This window comes from Arvicola amphibius, chromosome 2 (genome assembly GCF_903992535.2).
Source record: "Arvicola amphibius chromosome 2, mArvAmp1.2, whole genome shotgun sequence".
Lineage (NCBI taxonomy): Eukaryota > Metazoa > Chordata > Mammalia > Rodentia > Cricetidae > Arvicola > Arvicola amphibius.
The window spans coordinates 51,973,271-51,982,252 of NC_052048.2; positions in this window are offsets into that span (position 1 = coordinate 51,973,271).

Here is an 8,982-nt window from a genome sequence, read left to right on the forward strand (position 1 = left end):
GACCCTCCGCGGGATGATCTCTGGAAATAGATCTGAGAATTACTTAGGTTGAGGTGAGGTCCTGCGAATGGTTCTCCATCACCATGACGGGAGAAGAAAAGACAGATTCATTCTTCTACCCCTCCTTCCTCTTTCCTCCCTCCTTCCTTGCCTTCCTCATCTCCCATTCTGTGTTTCACCTTTGCTTCCTTCCTTCCTCTGGTGCGTGAGGCAAGTCATGTGAGGTTATAAGCAAGCAAGCCCTCACAAAAAAGCTGACCTCCTGGGAACTTGGACTTGGATTTCTAGCCTCGGGGACTATGAGAAACAAATGCAAGATGTCTAAACCTTCTGGCTGGTGTCTCTATAGCAGCACAAAGAAAGGTCCATAAACTTTGTATGATTTTGAAATTTAGTATCCAAAATCTAGAGTTACTTATAACACTTTTCCTCTTTTGTTTCCTTTCTTTCTTCTCTCTTTCTATGGTCCTAGGGATTGAACCCAGGGTCCTTCACATTCTAAGCAAGTATGTTATCATCAACCTATATATCCAACCCTTTAATATTTTTTTTTTAATTTAGTGGCAGGATTTACTAAGTTGTACTAACTGGTCTTAATCTTGCTCTGTAGACCAGTCAAACCTTGAACTTGCAATCCTCTGCCCCAGTTCCCAAATACCTGTGATTATATATCGGTACCACCAGGCCTAGCTCCGTCTGTAACTGTTAATCCTGACTGGCACGACCCACTTATAAAAAGAAGTGTTTTCAGAGTATGAACTGTGTTCAAGCCAAGGGACAAAGGAATGAAGATAAAAGAGAATTGAGTCAGGGGAGGAGAGAGCCCAGGCAGGGCAGCTTACCTAAGCTGTTCTCAGGTTCCTGAAGAACAGCAACACCAAGTCAGAAGTCACATGGGAAAGCTGTGTCCAAGAACACCCACTGACTGGTTTCCTGGCTCTTAACCTTTCTTTCACTTGCGGGTCAGAGGTCTCCCCTCTGCTCTTTCAGAACGGGATTCTAGTGAACTGTGGGAAGTCAGAGCCCTGGGCATCCAGCTCTGAGAACTGGAACTGCTGTGGTTCCCTGCCTCAGTGAACACAAGGAGATTCAGCACTCATCCGGCTTTTGTTGCCAGGAAAAAATACATAAACCTCATACCAAATCTTTAAACCCATAAGCACAGAGGCCTCCATAGAGGCTAGGGAAGCAGAAAGCAGGCGGAGCAACTGAGACTAATGTCAAAGATAAGATAGACCTGGTCAGGTGTACAGTGGCACTGAGATGAGATCTAGCAGCTTCTTTCTCCCCCCTCATTCATTACAACAGTTAAAGAGCATATACAATGCAGGAAGGAAAGCTGAGTCCATAAAGTGCTTACTGAATAAACATGAGAACCTCAAGTAGCATCCCAGAAAGAGCCAGGCATGGTAGCATGCACTTGTTATCCTGGTGCTGGGGAGACACAAACAGACAGATCCTTCCGGATCACTGACTAGCCATTCTAGCCTACTTGGCAAGCCCCAGGTACCAAGGAAAAACACTGCCTCATAAAATGAGGTGCACAAACATGCAAACATATACACACCAAGGAAATACATGATTCATGCTCACAGAAGACTCAGGCCACAGTCAGCAAGAGCCCACATTGAATTCCAGAAAGACTACAGCAATTCTCTTGACTTTTAGGGCTTTTGACCCTTTAAACTCCCTCGGCAAACATTATCAGCTCTGCCAAGCATCCCCCCACATTGTTGCTAAGAGCAAGGCATGGCTGCTTAGAAGCAGGGGATGCCTAGGATGACTTCTGCTATGATTCTATTTTTAAGAAGTACTGCAGACATTGCTATGGAAAGCAACAGGTAACATTCTGCATGAAATATGTTCCACCAGCTGGCGCCACCAGCCAGTCCCCTCCTGTGCAGCTGCTTTACTTCCAAGACTCTCCAGGGGCTGGTGGGGCAAGTCACTTTTTGTGCTGTGCCTGTGGTCGCTCTTCCAACTCTTCTCCCAATTATGTTCTGACCCTTTCGGCCTTCTGCTTGGATGCACTTGCCCTTACCCTCTGACTGATGAGAACAGCGTATGACTTAGAGATGAGTACCTATATCAACATGTCTGCTTGCTACGTCCAGCTTCCTGACTAAAGCAGCCTTTGGTGCAATAAGGAACCTAATTCCTACCTTTGAGCAATGGTTGAGAAGTTGTGGGTGGCAACAAAGAAAATGGTACCTAAAGCATTTTTTCCTTTATGTGCCATAAACTGAAAGGGCTTTGATGAGTTTTGAAGGTTCAGTTTGTGATCCAGAATCTGCCATGCCAGGAACAGTATCTGCTACCCAGCTCCTGGTGCTGACAAACTGGGGATGTTCTCAAACTTGTCAGAAAAGCTTCCCTTTGCAACAGACACAGTCAATGCTGAGATGCATAATTGGTCAAAGTACTGAGAATAAGGGACTGAAGGGTCAACCATAAACAAGGCATCAACATTAACCCCGCTCATACACACCATTCAGGCTTAGGTAACACGGAGGAGGAGAAGGCAGAAAGAATGTAAGAGCTGGGGGAGTAGGAGGAGGGCTACAGAATAATTTCTTCTGGATATGTCATGGCTATCGTTATAAACTCAGAGTTGCTATGGTTACCTGCACATAACCTGCACAAGATCAAGACAGCCGTGATACAAGCATAGGTGACTCAAGCCTTCACCCCTTTGGTAGCGGGTAACTGTTGGGGGAGGACAAATCATTCTTTTTTGAAGTTATGGCCGCCGGTAGGTTTCCCATGTTTCTGTGGGTGCACATGTAAGCAGCATTTACAAGACTTAATAAGTTATAAAAAAAGCAGGTGGGGTTGACAAAACTGGGAAGTGTTTATTGAGAATATGTAAGGGTTTGGGAGAAATGGGTAGGTGTGATCATATTTCTTTGTATGCATATATGGAATTCTTAAAAATAAATTAAAAATTTAAAGCCATATCTGTTAAACCATGAGGAAAATGGATAGAACAGGAAATCATCATATTCAGTGATAGAGGTCACACTCAGAAATACACACACTGCTTGTTTTTATCACATATACCCATATTTGAGTGTGTGTGTGTGTTTATATGAGACTCGCCTCTAGCTCTGATCTTGTGTTTTTGCTTCCTGATTGACCATTACATGAGGGGCCCTGCCTTCACCACCATGTTAGATTTAACCTTCTGAAACTATGATCCAAAGTAGATATTTCCTCCCCTAAGGTTGCCTTTGTCAGATATTTTATTATTGTCTCAAGAAAAGGAACTAATATAGAGATTATGGAGAGGGCTGAGGCCAGTTGGAGCAAGTAGATTTTCTTTTACCTGGGAACACAAGAGATGAGCTATGATCAGAAGCCAGGGGCCTTGTGTTCTGTTGACTTGAAGATGTGTTTGTTTCTTCACTTTAGAAATTTCTTTAACATCCTATAGCTGAACCTCTCAAAATCTTTGGGTGGAAAGTTCATCTCCTAGGTCACTTTTCTTATCCCAATTTGTACTTTTCCTTGTCTTACCTACTCACTAGCGTTTACCTTTTTTTGTTGTTGTCCTTATTTGGGTTCATGACGATTTTATATATAGTCATCTCTAGGTTAATATGATGTAACTACAGATTACTTACTATATATTCAGACTTCTTTTTAATGTCATTGTTTTAGGCCAAGATTTTGTTTCCTTGGGCCTTCAAACCACTCTGCTGTTTTGATAACTAATATCAGAAAAAAAAATGTTAGATTTGATGAGCACAAATAAGACAAATTTGACAGACTTCATCCTCCATCTGCCACTGTCTGTCAATAGATTCTAGTTTTGAAAAGTTGGACAAGTCCCGCAGTTTCTGTGGTCCTTTTCAAGTCACAGGAACAGTCTCATTGCAGTAAAGTCTGATCTTAAATACATAATAGTCCAAACATTAAGTTTCTTTGTTCCCCCATTTCAGACCTGCTTCAAACAGAGACATCAGCCATGTGTACAGGATGACTGCTTTTCCCTGACCCCTTTTTATTGCCTGATTCTGGCTGGGTTTCCGAAGCCTGAAGTCTTTCACTCAGGAAAAGGCCTTGTTATACTAGCTGAGCCCTCTAGACAATAGCAGGACCACAATGCAGACTCTTCATTGATAATTCCCAGCAGTTCCCACGTTCCTTTCCGTGGTGGCTTCTGGCCTGTGCTCCCAGAACATTAGCGGAGACCCCTTCCAACAATCACATTCTAGTTTCCTATTCCCGAAATTTCAGGTCTCGCAGCTCACCTAGAAGTCCTCTTTCATATAACCTCTTCCACACCACCTTCATGACACCAGACATATTTCCTCTTTCTTTCTTTCTTTCTTTCTTTCTTTCTTTCTTTCTTTCTTTCTTTCTTTCTTTCTTTCTTTCTAAGTCTATGAGCCAATCCAAGAGGGTACAGACCACCATCTCCACTTTTTTCTTTGTGTTGAATTCTTCTGTGTTCAGGGAGGTTGTGTAACTCTCTCCCACTCCACGTGAGGAGGGCATGGAAGCGAGAGTATAGCCCACTGGCATCTTTCCTCACCATTCCTCCAACCTCATCTTTCCAGCAAACCCGGAGGTAGTCATTCATAAAACTCGGCAGGACCATCGACGAGTGTACTTTGTGATGGAGGTTTTGTTTACATTTGTGCAGCTGCATTTAGTCGATGACACTGAGCACCAGTTGAATTTCTAATACAATACTAATGCGTGTTGTAAGAAATAACTTCCAAAATGGCAATTCTAGCTTTCTGTTGATTTCATAACCATTCTCACAAGCACAATAGTAGCTTAAAACAACACAAATTTATTGTCTCGCAGCTCTGTAGGGCAAGAGGATAACGTGGGTCTCTGTGAATTAAACTCAGATTTTCCTTCCCAAGGTTTGAATCATTTCTGGAAGTCAGCAGGGGTCTCCATGTGAAGAGCACTTTCTTTCTTTATTGGCCTCCTCTATCTCAAAGGGCAATCAGAACCTTCTCCTCGGGTATGTGAATATCAATGGATGTACTTCAAAATCAGAATTCACTTTTGGGACTTTATTGCATCTTACAGTCTGTCTCCTAGACCCCAGGGCTGGGCCCCATTTACTGAGCTTTCCCGAGTATATATGCTTATGCTATTGTGGCTTCTATGAGTTATCTCAAACTGACTTCCCTAGAAGATTTATTTCACTTTTTTGTTCATGTTTGTGTTATACCCAAATTTGCCGCGGTCTGTTTTAGTATCTTCCTGTCAAATACTCTAGGCTAGAATGCGGGGTTAACATTCCGCAGAAGCCAAGATTTCATGAATGTAATCCTGAGCCATAGATTTCACAGGCAAGGACTGCATCTATGTGTCTGTGACGTATTGGATGCTAAGAATCAGGGATCAATAATATCTCAGTAAGTACAATACTTCATTTTGCCTTGCTCGGGGAAGGATTCATTTTGTTTGGGAGAAGTCAATGAGAGAAGGATAACTAATAAAAATGCAGTGTTTCCTTACAGTGATTTAGGTTTCTGCTGAATTTGAAATTTTTATGCCAATACGCCATGGGTCACTGATTTAGACAAATTAAAGGCATAAATCATATGAGTGCTATAATTGCGGGAGTGGTTTGGTTTTCACTTTACATTTATGGAATCTATTTGTTTTGCTCTGTTTTATTGCCTAGCTTTACCTGTTTTCATTGTTATGCTAAGGCAGTTTTCTCCTTGGGATATCCATTTGTCTATGCCTTGCTTATGGAGTCCCTCTAGGTGTGTGCTAGGCTTCAGCAGCTTCTGAGATAGTATGAATCCTTTAGAGAAAAAAAAGCCAGTTTCCAGCTGTCACACTCACAGTATCGTCGATCTATGAAAAGTCCTTAGGGAAAGGGTCAGTGGGTACCTAGCCAATATTCTACTATGTCAGATTAATTCAAATCATTCTTTCATGGATGAGTAATTACAAATAATATTTTATTAATTTATAATATACTAGTTCAAGGCATTATTAAATTTATTTTTTCCTGCGACGTAGGGTTTTCATCTTCAACTTACAGTTTAAAAAATTGTAAAATTTTACATTTTAAATGTAGGGACCATAGCAACAAGCTTCAGACACATGCAGAGACAGCGTTAAGGACTGCAGCCAGGTCTAACTTACTCGAATCTCATGACTGCCAACAACTCTGAAATTTTGACTTCTGCTCAACTTTCCCATTTGTTTCCTAAATAATTCAAACTGTGTTTATGTTGATTTTTGACACTTTTGTCAGAATGAAAACACAAATGCTTGCATGAATTATCACAGAGAATTCAGAAAAGTTGGGGGTTGGCTCTTAACACTGGGCCATCCATCTAGTTTCAGTTCTGCAGCTGACTGTGGCCCCTGTGGAGTCCTCCTTAAAACATAAAATGAAAAGAATCACCGTTAAAACAGGCCTCTAAGAGCAACCTGGGAAAGCGTATTTTTGTGGGTTCAAATCATGGCCCTTCTTCCTCCCCCCCCCAAGTTAGTGCGGGAAGAATGAGATGCCAATAAGGAAGTCTTCCTCAACTAGATCAAATTCATTGCAGAATAAAAATGAAGTGAAATGACAGACTTCAGGTCTAGGAAGATTTTCAACATAGTCTGTCCTTCCATTTGCCTGTTTGATGAGAGTGATTTAAATCTATATTCATCTTAGCACTTAATGAGTGTTTGCATTTCTACTTAGGGCCTCCAAATGTGTGCACTAATACATGGTGGGGTGTGGTGATGAGGAGCACTCTCTGTCCCCAAACATGTGGCCCCTATTCTGGCTATGTCTTTTGCTAGTTGTTTGACTGAAAGTCAATATGTTTAACTGTTCTGAGCTTTATACTCCTACCTATAAACAGGATATCATAGTGAAAACAACTTCACAAGGTTGAACACTTGTCTTTTAAAGAAATAATGTGGCCAGGCGGTGGTGGCGCACGCCTTTAATCCCAGCACTCGGGAGGCAGAGGCAGGCGGATCTCTGTGAGTTCGAGGCCAGCCTGGTCTACAAGAGCTAGTTCCAGGACAGGCTCTTAAAAAGCTACAGAGAAACCCTGTCTCGAAAAACCAAAAAAAGAAAAAAGAAAAAAATAAAAAATAATGTGTACTTCATAAATGTATACAATCATATGTATGGGAGTTTTTCCTACATCTATGCATGTATACAGGTGTATACATGCAAGAAGCACATATAATTTTTTTAAAGACAGGGCTTTGCTATTTCAGGCTGGCTTTGAACTCACTGCATAGCTGAGGATAATTTGAATCCCCAATCCTCCTGTCTCTATTTCCTAAGTGTTAGGATTACAGGCATGTGCTACCATACCTAGTTTATGTAGTGCTGAGTATAACATATACTACATACTTGAAAAATGTCAATTATTTTTATCTTGTATGTACATTTAGGTATGTAGCTCCATTTTTAATTTTTTAAAATTTTATATGTATGAAAGTTATAGCTAAATGTATGTCTGTGTACCATATGCATGCCTGGTACCTGCAGAGGCTAGAGGAGAGCATCAGTGTTAGACACTTGTAAACTTACATGTGGGTGTTGAGAATAGAACCTGGGTCCTCTAGAAGAGCAGCAAGTACTCTTAACTGCTGCATTACCTATCCAGTTCCTGTCTCTTCAGTTTTTAAGAGGACACTTGATACTGAAGAGGAGGCCTTCAAAAATGACCCATATTTAGTAACATGCAGAAAATAAGAGATTTTGGAGTGTTGAGCCCTACATGGGGGATCAACATCACACTCCTTCCATATGGACTCAGAGAATCTTCCAGAAAGAGGATGTAGAAAGATTGCAATAACCAGGGGTGATAGATGACTTCAGGGAAAAAGTGTTTACCGTACCCAACAGGGCAGTTGCACATCTGAACTCACAGCAATTGGGGCAGCATGCACAAGACAGACACAAATTACAAACAGACAAAATCCCAGCCTGGAGGAGGTAGGAGGGTGCAAAGGCCACTTCTAGCTGAGAAGCTATTAGCATTGGATACTGCTAGTACAGGAAGGGTCAATTTTCATTAATCGTGTAGCCAAAGATAGGTTGACTATATGCCAGGTTGTCTCCATACCCAAGAGTAGTTAACCAATACAAACTGAACTTCATGGTTTAAGGGAGTTGGAAGGGGCAAATGCAATCAAAATACATTGTATGAAACTCTCCAAGAAGCACTAAACACATTATTTTTAAAAATGAGTCTTGGTGGCAAGAAAGAGGTGGGGGATAAGAATGAGTCACCATGTATACTCACTATTAAGTTTGTACGTCAATTAGTTCACAATAATTTTTATGATTTAAAAAACAATCCTAATTTTTTAACTTGCCACCAAGTTTCATTTGTTGGTTACATTTTACATCTTTGTCTTACAACTACAAGCTGAACTGTGAGTCACTCTTTATACACTTTCTGTGTAAGGTAGCAACATTACACACACATACACACACACACATACATAGCTGGGATGTATATGCTGATAGATGCACTCTGTCTCTTATTGCAAAAACTATCTAAGTCATATGTTGTCCATGTCTCTGATTGAGAAAGTTTATTCACTTTCTCATTTATAAAAAAATCTTAGTGCAATGAATACTCAAGTACTCAAGAGATATAAAATGATGATAGAGATAGACAGCCATGATTGTCTGAAGCGAACCTGAGGTTAGAAGGGAAGAGTGTTTAATACATAATGACTGGATTGCAACTCTGATACTCAAAGGACAGGTCCAGGGTGCCTAGAGAATAAGTACAGAAAGGGTCGAGGACTGTCTTTGAGGGCGCTGTGACATGGCTCAGTGGTTCAAGTGCTTCCTGCACAGTGTGAGCATCTGAGTTTGGATCCCCAGGACCCACATACAGTGTTAGCATGGCAGCCTACATTTGAATTCCCAACACTTGGTAAGTGGAGACAAGGGGATTCCTAGAGCTTACTGGGCAGCCAGACTAGTCAATTGGTGAGCCTCAAGTTCAGTGAGGGGGAGAGACCCTA